Source organism: Rutidosis leptorrhynchoides, chromosome 10 (genome assembly GCF_046630445.1).
Source record: "Rutidosis leptorrhynchoides isolate AG116_Rl617_1_P2 chromosome 10, CSIRO_AGI_Rlap_v1, whole genome shotgun sequence".
Lineage (NCBI taxonomy): Eukaryota > Viridiplantae > Streptophyta > Magnoliopsida > Asterales > Asteraceae > Rutidosis > Rutidosis leptorrhynchoides.
Genome location: NC_092342.1, coordinates 288,228,809 through 288,246,965, shown reverse-complemented (window position 1 = coordinate 288,246,965; position 18,157 = coordinate 288,228,809).

The window sequence follows — 18,157 nt, the reverse complement described above, 5'->3', positions numbered from 1 at the left end:
AATGACATTTTGTGGCATTTCATCACGTTGACTTATTTTTCCGACCCTTTGACATGCATCACAGGATTTGCAAAGAAGGTGTGCGTCTTTGAAAATTGTAGGCCAATAGAATCCAGCATCGTAAACTGTTCTTGCTGTTAGATGAGGCCCATAATGCCCTCCTGTTGGTCCTATGTGACAATGGTTTAAGATTTTACTAGCTTCATCTCCGAATACACATCGGCGTATTATTCCATCGGGACAACTTTTAAACAGATGTGGATCTTCCCAGAAATAGTGTTTTATATCACTAAAGAATTTCTTTCGTTTTTGGTACGATAATCCTTTTTCAAGGAATCCACATACTAAATAGTTTGCATAGTCTGCAAACCATGGAATTTCATTATAATCTATCTTCAATAGATATTCATCAGGAAAGTTGTCTTGTATGGCCGATTCATTTAGAACTTCTAATTCGGGATTTTCAAGACGAGAAAGATGATCAGCGGCGAGATTTTCTGCTCCCTTTTTATCTCGGATTTCAATATCAAACTCTTGTAAGAGTAAGATCCAACGGATTAATCATGGTTTAGCATCTTGTTTTGAAAATAGGTATCTAAGAGCAGAATGGTCGGTATAGACCACCGTTTTAGCTAGAACGAGATATGATCAAAATTTGTCAAAAGCAAAGACAATAGCAAGGAGTTCTTTTTCAGTAGTTGTGTAATTTGTTTGTGCTCCTTGTAACGTCTTACTAGCATAATATATAGGTTGAAATCGTTTTTCAATCCTTTGTCCTAAAACGGCTCCCATTGCAAAATCACTTGCATCGCACATAAGTTCAAATGGTAGATTCTAATTTGGAGTTATCAAGATCGGCGCATTAGTGAGTTTCTCTTTAAGAATATTAAAAGATTTGATACATTCATCTGAAAAGATGAATGGAGCATCCTTTTCTAGGAGTTTATTCATAGGAGTGGCAATTTTAGAAAAATCTTTTATGAAACGTCGGTAAAAACCGGCATGCCCTAGAAAACTCCTAACTCCTCTAATATTGGTGGGATGTGGAAGTTTAGTAATTACATCTACTTTAGCTTTATCCACTTCAATTCCTTTTTTTGAAATTTTATGACCAAGAACGATGCCTTCTTTAACCATGAAATGGCATTTCTCCCAATTAAGAACTTGATTTGATTGTTCACATCTAATAAGCATTCGTTCAAGATTAGCTAGTGAAAGGACCCGTTCATATACATTATAAACGATTCACAATAGTTGATTACATCGCGAGGTATTTGACCTCTATATGATACGTTTTACAAACATTGCATTCGTTTTTAAAAGACAAACTTTCTTTACATCAAAAATTGACGGCATGCATACCATTTCATATTACATCCAACTATAATTGACTTAATATTAATCTTGATGAACTCAATGACTCGAATGCAACATCTTTCAAAGTAGGTCATGAATGACTCCAAGTAATATCCTTAAAATGAGCTAATGCACAGCGGAAGATTTCTTTAATACCTGTGAATAAACATGCTTTAAAGTGTCAACCAAAAGGTTGGTGAGTTCATTAGTTTATCATAATCAATCATTTCCGTAATAGTAATACACCACAAGATTTCATATACATAAACGTTTTAATAAAAATATTCTAAGTGGTTGAGCACTTGGTAACCATACTTAACATTTAATCAACGTCACATATTCCCTTTATTATGAAATATCACTACACTGTACCAAGTGTAGTCACTGAAAACGAAGTACTGTGCAACCGTTGAATACTGGTCGTCCAGTCCGGTTGGGGTTGTCAGGCCCGATAGATCTATCAACAGGATTCGCGTTTACAATACCGCATGTAAATGGTAGTTACCAAGCTATTAGGGAAAAATATGCAAAGTGGTACAACTCAACGTAGAATATGTTTTTAGTACTTGTGTCCATTTCGTAAAACAGTTATAAAACAGTGCATGTATTCTCAGCCCAAAAATATATATTGCAAAAGCAATTAAAAAGGGAGCAAATGAAACTCACTTTTGCCTTGAAGGTATTTAATTCGACTTGGTCTTCGATAGATATCACGAATCTAACCATATATATAATATATCAACATATTTTCTTTTTAAGTAATCGTTACATATATATATATATATATATATATATATATATATATATATATATATATATATATATATATATATATATATATATATATATATATATATATATATATATATACTTTTAATATTTTCTTAGTCCGTGGTTAGCAGTCCGATGTTAGTGGTCCACAATTAGTTGCTTAAATAAAATAAATAAAGACTCCATCGTATTCGTATTGATCAGAATTAATCTCGACCCATGGTACCATGTTGTCAAATGACGTGTTGCGTACATAAAGTACAGTGTTGTCAAATGACGTGTTGCTTACAATCATGAGGTCTTATGATTAATCTTCTCGTGTTGTTTACGGGTGGTCCTGAAATATATAAAATCAAATCATAAGTAATTATATATAAAATATCATATTAATTAGAAAAGATATGATTAATTTACTTTTTCTCCAAATATTTTCGTAGCTAAACTAGCTTCGGATACCCAATCTTGTTTTAGTCGTAGTTTCTTTATTACAACTCCGTTTTTGTTGGTTCAACTTGCCACTTCCTTGGATCGAGTCAAATTTTAAGAATATGAACTGAAAATACCTTAGTTTGTATTCAAAATTATAGGTTATAGGTCAAACTTTGGTGAAACTTATGAAAGTGATCATTTTCCATCATAAAAACAACATTTAATGATCATTTTTCTAAAAATACTTACACTTTGAGTTAAACCATGAAATTTTTATGTGTTAACATATTCATAAGAAATATCATTTTTCCAGAACATGAACTTCCAATTCAAAGTTCAAGATGGTTTTTAATTATCCAACCCAAAACAGCCCCCGGTTGCACTCCGACGACGTAGATTCAGTTTTTAAGATGTTCTTTGTAAAACCAAGTTATATCTTGTTAGATTAGCATATCATTATGATATATTACAGGTCTTGAAGTATTTTAAAAGTCAAGTTAGAAGGATCTATTTAGTTTGCGAACAAGTTTGAAATCATTCAAACTATGTTCTTGTTGTTAAAATTTTATACCACAAAATAAGATAGCTATATGAATATGAATTGAATAAGATTATGAACAAAGTTACTACCTCAAGTTACTTGGACAAAGTTACTGCAAAAGATAAGAAATAATCTTGGAATCAAAGAGTGGTGGAGTTAGATCAAAAAGTTGGAAGTAAACTTCTTCAAATGGGTGGTTATTTTGATATGTTCTTGAAAGAGTTTTCTTATGGTGTTTAAGGCTTGTAATTGAAGCTAAATGATGGGGAAAATCCTTGGAGATGATCAAGTATGAAGTTAGGAGTATTTTGAGAGAGAAATGAGGGTGTAGGTATGAGAAAATAGAGTGAAGAAATGGTGTTCATTTATAAAAACGTTTTTAGTTTATAAAGAAAGAAAAGGATTCCTAATTTTGTTTACTTACTAATAATTCATACTACTTGACAAATCCTAGTTACCTCATATCTGGGGCAGTAATAATGTTGATTAGAATGTTGATTTGATGTGTATATACCAATAGTAAATACGTATAGAAGCTGGGTATGATACGGGTACATATACCCTAGATATACGTATAGAAATCTCGAGGAAACGAAACGAGAATTCAAATATAGCTATCTTTTGTGAATATACTTATATTGTTTTATGTATTCAAGTCCTTAAAAAGTGATTAAATACATTATATATACGATACATGTATAAGAATTATAGATTATAAGTATATATATCAAAGAATGTTACGTATAGTTATCGTTTTGAAAACTTAAGTTAGTAGTTTCAAAATATACTTATAACTCATTGTCATTAGTACACAATGAGATGTTAAACCATCCTTAGATCATGTTAAATATATATAAATACATATATATACACAAACGTATAATTATCGTATGTTATATAGTTCGTGATATCATCGGTCATATTGGACGGTCAAACGTTGTGTAAAACTCTTTTCAAAAACACAAGTCTCAACAATTTGGATTGCTTATCATGTTGGTATGGTTTAATTTATGTAAATATTAATCTCATAAGTATAATTTGGTCGGAAAATTTCGGGTCATTACAGTACCTACCCGTTAAAGAAATTTCGTCCCCGAAATTTGATAGAGGTTGTTATGGATAACAATAAGAAGGTTTTCATGACAAATATAAGGTGATAATGGAGTTTTATCATCATTGAGTATTGTAGATAAAACGATTCGATTATGTGAAGAATATAAATGAGACTATCGTAAAAGAGTGAGATGAGTAAAATATATTCGTCTTAACCGATGACGTAGTTATGATTGATTTCCGGGATTTAAGGGATTTAAAGAGAATATTACGTAATAAGATTTGGTTCTTTGGTGATTAAGGAAATTAGGATCTTCTTTGATTATATGCAATAATCTGTTTCGATTGCTCTGTCGGATATTTCACTATAAATTCACCCCTTCGTTTCCTTATTTTTCACGACTCACACCTTCTATTCTTTTTCCCTTGATTCTTACTTTAAAGCATTCATCAATATGCTCCATCCAGTCCTGATTCTTGATATACTCCTAACTTTTATATCTGTCATTCTTCTTTTTCATCTACCACTAGAAGAATCTATTTACTTCTACTATACTCTTATGTTTATAGTGTTTCTAATTTTCCCGCGTCTCTATATTGCTATCTGCATCGATATACACGGTTTTAATTTCGGGGTTATTATCGGAGTTTATATTCTTCATTATTTTTCGGAGCTTCATGCTTTCGTTTTCTCTTCCCGACTTCGAGTCAAGCGAGTAATGGTCCGGAATTCGTAGATATGAAATTCAGAATGAACATAGCTAATGCTCTAAGAAGAAAATGGTAATAGAACGATTTTGATTTGTTAAATTACCAGAATACCCTGGAGAAGACCGAGTCATCCAGAAAAATATTCTCTTGATATGTTTAGAGATTAGATAGAATGTAAGAGTCGTGTAAATGGCACATGATGACGGTACTGTGAATCATCATGCTTCATTAGAAACTCAGCATGACTTACTGTAATATAATGACGTTGATCAAGTGTCATTATATTATACTAATCCATGCTTTAGTTCCCAACACTACTTCAAAACATTCATATTTTAAACTCGAAGGTTTCAGAATTTAGAAACTAACACAGTTTCTTTTATGTTGCAGATATTACGGAGAGATAAATGATCTCAGATAAGAATAGTTGTGAAAATATCGCCAGAAATACGGAGGATATTTATAATAGAACATACGAGAATATCTTAGAATTTCTAATATCAATGGATGATGAAGAAGATTTGTCTGTGAAGGTTTAGAATGAGAAATAAGATGTTTGCTAACGATTTCAGCAGGCACAGAATCATTTGGATTCTTTGAAGGCAAACTTATTCTTTGTGATTTGTCCACGGCTTTCTTCATAGTTTTGCATAATCCGCTTTTCGGTACTAAATTTTCTATCGAGCGTTCCTAACACTCCTTTCTTTATCATCAAACTTTTGGCCATTAAGATCATCTACAACATGCTGCTTCGTCAGCATTTTCAAAGTTAACTGATCTGGGTCATCGGTTATCAAACTGAGGTAGTTTTAGGAGAATTGTGTTTTTAGAATGATTAATCGCTGATGGTAATATTGTGGAATATAAAAGGTTCCCCAGTAACAATAAAGAGTACGCATATATATCGCGGTTATAATAAAGTTGTTTCGGATGAAAAGTCGGAGTTGACTTGCTGGAGCTGTGACAAAATTAGCTACTTTGGAAAAGGATTGCAAAACGATCTTCGGTAATAACAATGTCAAAGGAACTAGAACAGATACGTGTCGAACGTTTACTCAGTTTCCGAGGGTTTTTCAGGTGCATAACTATATGCATCAATCTTTTTTTCCGTAGATGAAGTGCGGTTGGTTTATCCTCTCGATTGAGGTGTTTTTAAGAATCATGATAGATTTGAACGCTGATTGTAATCGTCGAGATACAATGAGGTTTAAGATGAAATCAAGTGGCAATCTTGAAGAAATGTTTAGTTTCATATGTTATAATCAATATTTTAATTCATTTTAATTTTCCAATGTCATTAGTCCAAAGTCGATAGTCCACAGTAACAGTCCAATAATTCATATATAGTTTAATATATAATATACGAATTAATTAATACGTGTCGTGACCCGTATACGTCTCAGACTCGATCACAACTCAAACTATATATATTATTGTAGAATCAACCTCAACCCTGTATAGAGAACTCGATCATTACTGCATATAGAGTGTCTATGGTGATTTCAAATAATATATATAGATGCGTCGATATGATATGTCAAAACATTGTATACGTGTCCCGATATTTAAAGTGCGTAAAATAATTACCGAAATTAAATGACGATAAATAAAAGTGCGATAATTAAATTGCGATAAATAAACTGCGATAAATAAAATGTAATCAGTTAGCTAGGAACAGTTAGCTGGAACAGTTAGCGTGGATTCTTAACAAAATTTTTCATAGTTAATTTGTTTGTTTCTTACATATTTTATTTTGTCATATGTTTTCTTCATATGCCACTTGTTGGATTCTGGGAAGTCAAAATCCAAATATGAAATTGAATGAAAATGGTTATTCTGCGGTGAACGGATACGTATATCGGTGGTTGTAAGTAGGATAGTAAATGACTGTTGAATCAGCTTCGACGAATGTACAATGTAACTTATTAAGATGAAATCTAATTATTCCTCGGGTATTACCTGCCCGTTAAAAAAAAATTTCACCATTAATATTTTGTACAAAAGAACTTTTAATTACAATCTTTATGAAAACATATATACATATATATTTTCTTCAGATGAAATCATGAATTTAATGAGTTAATATGATATTAATCTCATTTGCTTTTCGGTTTGAGCTAGAATAAGAAATCTCTAAAACTTTTTGAAACCACATATTCTTCGCAGAATATCAATGAAGTTATGGATCAATACTTCATCGTTCATTATTGTTGGTACTCCTTAGTATCTATGGTGCGTATGATGTTGATGTTTGTGGGACAGATTATGATGTCGAGACGTGTGATGCGAATGTTGTTTGTTAGTGCTGATGATGGTATTGTTGATGTTATTGATGGTGGTGCTGATTATGCTGCTGGTGCTGTTGCTGGTGTTTGCAACCTTCGCACCATGTTCTCCAAAGCCGTCACGCGAGCGCCAAGTTCGTTAACTTCTGCTAGTACACCGGGATGATTGGCGGTTGGAGCGAGCGAATGAACAAGATTTGTAATATGGGATAGTATATAATCATGATGAGATACTCTAGAAATGAGAGAGAAAATGGTGTTTCGAATAGGTTCGCCGGTAAGTGCTTCAGGTTCATTGCCAAGAGGGCAATTTGGTGGATGGAATGGATCACCTTCTTCTTGTCTCCAGTGATTTAGTATATTACGAACCCATCCCCAATTCATCCAGAATAGATGATGGGAAATTGGTTGATCCATTCCGGTGACGCTGCTTTCGGAGCCCGAATGGAAATCCATATCGGCATAACTGTCGGAATCTGAAGAATTCGAACTAGATGCGGAATCCATCTTGTATAATGGGGAAAATGAATTTTTGGTATGGAATAGATTATAGGAGTTAGATTTGGTACTCTTCAATACATAATTTACATATGTATATATAATACCAAAATCCCGTAAATTACGGTGAATCTTTGAAAAGATATCAGTCAAAGTTCGCAATAACATATATGCTAAGATAAGAATTCGTCTATACACTATCAATGCAGTAAATGCAGTAAAATGTGTCTAGACTTATGAATGATAAGCAGGTAATTTCCTAAGGATGATAAGCAGATGATTTCCGACTAGAAATGATAAGCAAAACTTTTGACATGTAGACACGGTCGAAGTCCAGACTCATTAATGCATCCTAACAACTACTAGTTAGACGCACTAATGCAAGACCTGGTTCGCTACGACCACCGCTCTGATACCAACTGAAAGGACCCGTTCATATATATTATAAACGATTCACAATAGTTGATTACATCGTGAGGTATTTGACCTCTATATGATACGTTTTACAAACATTGCATTCGTTTTTAAAAGACAAACTTTCTTTACATCAAAAATTGACAGCATGCATACCATTTCATATTACATCCAACTATAATTGACTTAATATTAATTTTGATGAACTCAACGACTCGAATGCAACATCTTTCAAAGTAGGTCATGAATGACTCCAAGTAATATCCTTAAAATGAGCTAATGCACAGCGGAAGATTTCTTTAATACCTGAGAATAAACATGCTTTAAAGTGTCAACCAAAAGGTTGGTGAGTTCATTAGTTTATCATAATCAATCATTTCCGTAATAGTAATACACCACAAGATTTCATATACATAAACGTTTTAATAAAAATATTCTAAGTGGTTGAGCACTTGGTAACCATATTTAACATTTAATCAACGTCGCATATTCCCTTTATTTTGAAATCTCACTACACTGTACCAAGTGTAGTCACTGAAAACGAAGTACTGTGCAACCGTTGAATACTGGTCGTCCAGTCCGGTTGGGGTTGTCAGGCCCGATAGATCTATCAACAGGATTCGCGTTTACAATACCGCATGTAAATGGTAGTTACCAAGCTATTAGGGAAAAATATGCAAAGTGGTACAACTCAACGTAGAATATGTTTTTAGTACTTGTGTCCATTTCGTAAAACAGTTATAAAACAGTGCATGTATTCTCAGCCCAAAAATATATATTGCAAAAGCAATTAAAAAGGGAGCAAATGAAACTCACTTTTGCCTTGAAGGTATTTAATTCGACTTGGTCTTCGATAGATATCACGAATCTAACCATATATATAATATATCAACATATTTTCTTTTTAAGTAATCGTTACATATATCCAAAAAAACCATCAAGAAAACAATAGTAACTGTTTTCGGCTAATCTTTCCAACATTTGATCAATGAAAGGTAAGGGAAAGTGATCTTTTCTGGTGGCGTCATTTAATTTTCTATAATCAATACATACACGCCATCCTGTTACAGTCCTAGTAGGAATAAGCTCATTTTTCTCATTTGTGATGACAGTCATGCCACCCTTCTTAGGCACGCATTGAACTGGGCTTACCCATGGACTATCAGAGATTGGATAAATTAAACCAGCATCTAGCAGTTTAATAATTTCTTTCTTAACAACATCTTGCATATTAGGATTTAGTCTTCATTGGCGTTGCACATATGTTTTATGACCTTCTTCCATAAGGATTTTATGTGTGCAATATGAAGGACTTATTCCTTTAATATCATGAATCTTCCATGCAATAGCTGGTTTATGAGCTTTCAACACAGAAATGAGTTGAGATTTTTCATTTTCAGTAAGAGAAGATGATATTATTACAGGTAATTCAGATTCACCATGTAAATAAGCGTATTCCAAATGGTTTGGAAGTGGCTTTAACTCTAATTTTGGTGGTTCTTCTATCGATGATTTATATCGATATCTGTCTTCTTCTTTTAGCATTTGAATTTCTTCTGTTGTTGGTTCATATCCATTAGCCATAAGTGTAGCTAACATTTCAGTTTCATCAATTGGTTCAGTACCTTCTCCTAAAGAACATTCTCCTGTTCCTTGTAATTCTGGAAATTCTTCTAACAATTCTGCATGTGATTCTATAGTTTGAATATAGTAACATGTATCATCTGCAGATTGCGGTTGTTGCATAGCTCTATCAACAGAAAAGGTAACACTCTCATCCTCTATACTTAGGGTCAATTTCTTACCGAACACGTCTATCATTGCTTTAGCCGTGTTTAAAAATGGTCTTCCTAATATGAGAGGAACTTGAGAATCTTCTTCCATGTCCAGAACAACAAAATCTACTGGAAATACTAAAGTACCAACTTTAACTAGCATGTTTTCCATTATCCCTCTAGGATATTTTACTGATCGATCGGCTAGTTGTATGCTTATTCGTGTTGGTTTCAATTCTCCAAGGCCTAGTTTAGCGTATAGTGAATACGGCATTTAATTTATACTAGCACCTAAATCTGCCAATGCTTCTATTGAACTAAGACTACCCAAAAAACATGGAATTGTGAAACTTCCTGGATCAGATAGTTTTTCTGGTATATTATTCAACAGCACTGCTGAACAATTAGCATTCATAGTAACAGCCGAGAGTTCTTCCATTTTCTTTCTATTTGAGATTAGATCTTTCAGAAATTTAGCATATCTAGGCATTCCTGAAATTACATCAATGAAAGGAAGATTTACATTTATCTGTTTAAACATATCCAAGAATTTGGATTGCTCGGCTTCAAGTCTCTCTTTTCTCATTTTACTCGGGTAAGGAAGTGGTGGTTGGTATGGTTTAACATAAGGTTTAGCCTTAACTGTGTTATCTTCATTAACCTTTTCAACTACTGGTTCTTTTTCCTTATCTTGTTCAGGTTGTGATTCTTGTGGAGTAGGAATAACTTCATCAGAAATTACAGGTATTTCAGGTGGTTTAAGTGTAATACCACTTCTTGTGGTAATGGCTTTAGCTGTTTCATTCCGGGGGTTAGCATTTGTATCACTAGGTAGACTTCCCGGTTTTCTTTCACCTATTAACCTTGCTAGGTTACTTACTTCTTGTTCCAGATTTTGAATAGAAGCTTGTTGATTTCTAAATGCTTGAGCATTTTGTTCATTGGTTTGTTTCTGAGATGTGAAAAATTGAGTTTGAGATTCAACTAGCTTCGTCATCATTTCTTCTAAATTTGGCTTTTTATCATCGGTTTGTGGTGGTTTGTTTTGAAAATTAGGTCTTTGCTGGTTGTAAGTATTGTTGGATACTTATTGATTACTAGTACCTTGTTTGTTGTTGTATGGAACATTTCAATTATAATTCTGGTTTTGATTGTAAATTGGTCTTGGCGGTTGATAATTATTTCCAGGCCTTTGGTTTAGATATGAAACATTCTCCCTTTGTTCCATTGTTAGTTCAATACTGAGACAATCTTTTGTTAAATGTGGTCCTCCACACTGCTCACAACTAATTCGTATTGAGTGTATATCCTTAGTCATCTTTTCCATTCGTCTCTCGACAGCATCTATCTTTGCGGAAATGGAATCTAAGTCATGGCTAGAATCGGCTGTAGCTGCTTTAGATGATCTAACGATATCTTTTTCTTGGTGCCACTCATGTGAGTGGGAAGCAGTGTTATCAATAATTTTATAAGCATCAGTTTTGATTTTCTTCATAATGGAACCACCAGCTGCTATATCGATGTCTTTCCTTGTAGTGATGTCGCATCCTTGGTAGAATATTTGTACTATTTGACAGGTGTCTAAACCATGTTGCGGACATCCTCTCAATAACTTTCCAAATCTTGTCCATGCCTCATATAGAGTTTCATTTGGCTTCTGTGTGAACGTAACAATTTCTCCTTGAAGTCTTACGGCTTTAGATGCCAGAAAGAATTGTTTAAGAAAATTTTCAACTAAAACGTCCCATGTATCAATCGCCCCTTCAGGTAACGATTCCAACCAATCTTTGGCTTCTCCCTTTAAAGTCCAGGAAAATAACATGAGATATATCTGTTCATCCTCAACTTCTCTTATTTTAAATAGAGTGCAGATTCTATTAAATGTACGAAGATGTTCATTTGGATCTTCCTTTGGCGCACCACTAAATTGGCATTGATTAGTCACCATATGTAGAATTTATCCTTTGATTTCATAATCTGGCGCATTAATGTCTGGATGAGTAATTGCGTGACCTTGGCCAGTGCATTTAGCTCTCATTCGGTCTTCCATACTTAGAGGTTCCAGATTTTCCATAATTGAATTTGTTGAATCTGAATCACTAGAGGAATCTGATTTAATGGTTCGTTCCTCAACAATCTCTGTTTGAATGATTGGTGGTTTCGGAGGAAAAATTAGTGGTTCAGGATCTATGAATTGTCCCTGAATATTTTCCGGATTCTCAATTGTGAGGTCGGGTTCAAAAAATGGATTATCGAAAATTTGAATTGCAGTACTTGGTCGACTGGATGACGATTCTAAAGAAAAATCAACGGCGGTAATATTTGCTAGATGTCTTGATCGAGTTACAGGTGGTGAACGTACAAAAGGTGGTGAACGTTTTGCTCGGTGCATTCACTGAATATCTTATTAGTTTTTAAAAAGAAAGAAAAATTATAGAAGTTATCCAATTAATAGACTTTTCTGATTTTGCCCACGTTTCGAATAGCCAAAAGATGCATCAGAGGGGCAGGATTCGTTTGGTCTCAATATAATCGAGTACTGTTTGGCTCTAATAACCCGGTCCACGTACAAATCCAACTATTACTACGAACCAGAAAATTTTGATGTCTATCAATTTAACCGCTTAAAATAATTTTTCGTAATTTAAAGAAATTTAGAGAAGAAGTAGAAAATTCTATGTCCTAAAAACTAGAATGGCGAGAAATAAGAAAGAAAAAGAGCGCGTCGGTATTAAAATTGGAGAAATAAGAAAGAAAAAGAGTGACTTATAAAACTTTAAAACACTCGACTAACCCAACATTATTATTATCACTAACTTAAAATTAAAATTGCAAATTGAGATTACTAATTGGAGTGAAAATTGATACATAGGTAAAAGGCGTCGAAAAATAAAAATAAGAAAGTAGCGCGTTGAAACTTAAAAAGGAACTAAAAACTAAGAATTAAAAGTTGCGTCTAAAAATATTAAAGCTTACAAGTAAAACTATATCCCAAATGGCAATAACTTAAAAAGGTACTAAAACTTAAAAACGGTGTCGCAAAATTCTAAAGCACCTAAATCTTAGTCTAAAGAAAAAGCACTTATGGGATTTTACGGCAAAGCCTAAAAATCTAGAAAAATAAAAATAACTAAGGCAAAAACTATATCTTAAAAACTAAAAACGAGCGAAAAACACAAATATTACGCTAAAATAATTAAAAGGAGACAAAATATAAAAATATACTAAAAGTTGTAAAAATTAAAATTTTTATAAAAATATTATTTTTATATTATTTATTTTATAAAACTATTAATTTTATAAATTAATTAAACTAATTTAACTAAATAATACAAATTAAATAATAAGTAAAACTAAAACTTAAATAATAAAATAATAAAACTTAAATAATAAAATAAGTAAAACCTAATTAGGGTTTTAAATTAATTATAATTAATAATAATAACCCGTAATGATTGCAGTTTTTAGGGTTAACTGGCGTGTCAGGTGCCTTCATGCGATCGCATGAGTCCTAAGTTACCCGGCCATGCGATCGCATGGGCTAGGGTTTCGGGCCAGTGACTGGGCTGCTACAGTACTGGACTCGAATTTATTTATATTTTTTTTTTTCTGTTTTGCTGTTTTATATAATTATATAATATATATATATAAATTAAATAAAATTTATATTTTTATAAAATAAAGATAAAGAAACTTTTATAGAACTTATAAATTTAACAAACTCTTAAAAATATTTATATTTTTGTTTTTCTTTTTATATTTTAGAATATTTAAAACGTATTTTTACAAAAGCGTATTTTTTTTATAAAATTAAACTTAAAAATAAAAATCTTTTTTTTTTATATTAGCGTTGCGCTTTCGGCGTTTAAGATCCCCGGCAGCGGCGCCAAAAATACTTGATGTTATGCGAGGTGTATATGAAATAGCTTTATTTTTACTAGGAAATACTATTAAATACGATACAATTTTACACAAGATATTTATTTATTTAGAGAACTGATATAACTAAACCTTGCTACAACACTTATAGGCAGTGTACCTAATCGTACAGTAGTGTAGTTTTTAGTAAGTCCGGTTCGTTCCACAGGAAAAATCTTTTAAACAAAGCTTAACGCTATATTAGTTTTAATTTATAAAAATATAAATATATATAAGTAATATTATTATTATAAAAAGGGGGGTTTTACCGTTTAATGACCGGTTTGTCGATTTTAAAACTTTAGTCGCAGTTAAAACCTAATGTAAAATATTAAATAAATAAAAGACTTAATTTAAAGCGTAAAGTAAATAACGATAATGAAAATGCGATAAATAAAAGTGCGATGAAATAAAATTGCGATAATTAAAAAGTGCAATTAAATACAATGACAATAAATAAAAGTGCGATAATTAGAAGTGCAATTAAATATAAAATAAAGGAAATTAAATATGAAATAAAGGAATTATGCTTATTTAAACTTTCGTAATCATGATATTTGACGTGTTGATTTTAGTTTTATGCCCATGGGTTAATTATCCTTTGTCCTGGATTATTCAATATGTCCGTCTGGTTTTTGTCCATAACAGTCCATCAGTCATAAATATAAAGTGCGAGTATCCTCGTCAAATTATCCTTATACCCGAAGTCAAATATTCCAACTAATTGGGGACTTAAACTGTAACAAGGTTTTAATACTTTGTTTAATAATTACACCAGGTTATCGACTGCGTGTAACCCAAGGTTTTAATACTTTGTTATCAATTATACCAAGTGTCCTTGTACATAATTTCACCCCTGTTTTAATAATTCCATAGACTATTAATCCATTCCCGTGTCCGGTTAAATGAACGATTATTCGTACATATAAATATCCCACCCATCGTGTCTGATCGAGTGTATATGGTTATTTATAGGGACGTCCAATTGTAAATCTTTATATTAAAATTAACAAACTATCATTTAGTTAAACAAATATAAAGCCCACTAATAGCCCATAGTCTAATTTCCACAAGTGTCGTTCTTTTGTCCAAACCCCAATTATGGTACAAAGCCCAATTACCCAATTTTAGTATTTAACCCAACATCATGATTACTTCGTTTTAAATAAGCATAATAATAATTTAGCTACGAGACATTAATGTAAAAAGGTTGAACATAACTTACAATGATTAAAAATAGCGTAGCGTTACACAGATAGAATTTCAACTTACACCCTTACAACATTCGCTAACATACCCTTATTATTAAAATTTAAAATTAAAATTAAAATTAAAATACTCTTTCGTCATCATGTGCTTGAAAGCGGACCATGGAAGTGCGTAGGCGGTATTCTGTCCTACGTAATCCATGTAGGTATTCCACCATGTCAAAGCAGTACCCCTGAAAGTATGTGTGGCATACTTAACTTTATCCTCTTCTGCGCAGTTGCTGATTGCGAACACGGCTTCAACCTTCTCTGTCCACCGCTTTAGTCCAACGGGTCCTTCAGTTCCTTCAAACTCATTGGGTTTGCAGGCTATAAAAGCTTTGTAGGAACATCCTACCCGGTTGCCATTGTTTCCTCCACTGCTGGAACCCAATTGGTTATTGTTGTTCATTGCATTCACCACTGCAGCCATATTTGCAGCGAAAGCTTGAAGTTCTTCTGTGTTCAATTGTTGTTATCTAATAGTTGGAGGAGCCATTTCCTTCAAAAATAGCCGAATGAGTTAATCATATAGAATTTTTAGAAGTAGTCAAAAAGTATTTTGTAGCTTAATATGAACTTATTATTATAAAAGGCTTTTCTTCATATTAGCGTTTTATAACTATAATAATGTTCATACTTAGCATCTAACACACAAATTAACTACTAAAATTCTAATATGAAAAACTATGGTAAGTTAATACGTTACTACGTAATAATAAGTTGTAATAATGATAATAATAAACCTTCCATGCTTATTCTTATTATTATACAATCATAAGAAAAATTACATTGCGGATTTTCTTACAAAATTAAACACACAATATAATACATATTATACAATGCATGGAATACAGGATAGCTGCCGATGGTTCAAGAATGGCGAGATTTCTTAGATGTTGACGTTGTTTCTTTCCCAGCCAAACGTTTGGATTTTCATTTGGATAGTTCTTTTTCCAATTCCTCCCAATTGGTTCTTTCGGCTAATTGTTTGGGAGCAAAACCAACAGTCGTTATACGAGCGGTCATTTTATAAACTGGTCTCTTAGGTGGTTCAGGTGGATGATCACAAACATTTTGGGTCATAATAGGTTCATTGGGTTTGGGATCGGGTATAACAGCCAAAGATTTTCCCAAATCACGTTGTGGTTCGGTAATTTCCACAACTTCTTCAGGATCCTCTTCTTCGGGTTCCTCCTCTGGATCTTCTTCTGGATCCTCTTCTGGAACCTCTTCTAGCAATTGTGAATCTTTCCAATTTTCCCAACAATTTTCCACTTTAATGGTAGCATCAAAAGTTAACTTTTCCGTTGGTTCATAAGTCGTATGCTTTGACTCAGCCTCCGAATCACTTGATAAGTAAATGAAATTTGAATCACTAAAGATGCTTATATGATCGGATGAAGTCATCTATCACATAATAGCAGACACGTTAAGAGAATGATATATCTTATAATATTTATATGTTAATAATCTTATGTTTCCAACAATTATATTAAGCAATCATTTTTAAAATAATTACGGTCGAAGTCCAGACTTACTAATGCATCAAAAATCAGTTAGACACACTAATGAAAAATTTTCTGATTCTCTAAGACCAACGCTCGGATACCAACTGAAATGCCCCGTTCATATTAATTATAAACGTTTCATATTAATTGGTTTCTTTGCGAGGTTTTGACCTCTATATGAGACGTTTTTCAAATCTTGCATTCGTTTTAAAAAAATAACCATAACCTTTATTATTGAATAAAGGTCTTAATGACATAATTTAGATTGTCTATCAAAGACAATCTCCTCAAATAAATAAGTTTTTACACAACCCATTACAATATGATCAAATATATTACAACAAATACTCCGAATGCAAGTTTAAACAATATAAACAATTATGCCGACTCCAAATCTTGACCTTGGGTTGGCATACGACAGTGGAAGCATTTTTAATATTCACCTAAGAATAAACATGCTTAAAACGTCAACAAAAATGTTGGTGAGTCATAGGTTTAATTTCTATATAATAATCATAACATTTAATAAGCCACAAGATTTCATTTAATTAAATGCGCAGGATCATTACAACTGCAAAAATCATTCATACAATGAGTCACCTGGTAACCGACCTTGACATAGAGCGCTTAAGATATCTGGCATCATACATTCCACTATTCAAATGTATGACAAGAACCCTTCGAAGTACTAAAGCATTTCCACTATTCGAAAATGGGGGTGGTTGGTGCCCGTAGATCTACCTTTAGGATTCGCGTCAATTAGTGTTTTTCACTAATTCTTAGGTTACCAAGCATAATAATAATAAGTACAGATATCCGGTATAACAAAACAGTCGTAGAATGTAGTTTCATGAACTTGTGCTTATTTTGTAAAACATTTATAAATTTGCATATATTCTCATCCCAAAATAATTTAGATTGTAAAAATGGAACTATAACTCACTTGTGATGATTTTCGAATAGATGGTGATAAGACTTGGCCTTTTGAAAAATTCACGAACCTGATAATAATATTCTTGTGTCAAGATATATATATATATATATATATATATATATATATAATTAATATTCCATACTTATGATACTTGTGATAATTTTAATTGTCCATTGTTAGTAGTCCAACGTTTGTAGTCCCATAGTCCAATAGTCCAACAATATAAATATATATATAAATATAAATGCGTATATTGTGTTAGGATTCACTAACACTATAATATATTGTCTTAATATAATAAGACACATAATATGTATATTGTCTGAAGTAATCCGCGACCCATTGTGTAGTGACCCGAACTTTTCCATGTTTATATATATTAATTGAGATTGATATTTACATGATTAAATGTTTCCAACATGTTAAGCAATCAAACTTGTTAAGACTTGATTAATTGAAATATGTTTCATATAGACAATTGACCACCCAAGTTGACCGGCGATTCACGAACGTTAAAACTTGTAAAAACAACATGACGATATATATATGGATATACATATGGTTAACATGAGATTATGATAAGTAAGTATCTCCATAAGTATATTAACAATGAGTTATATACATATAAACAAGACTACTAACTTAAGGATTTCGAAACGAGACATATATGTAACGATTATCGTTGTAACGGCATTTAAATGTATATATATATAT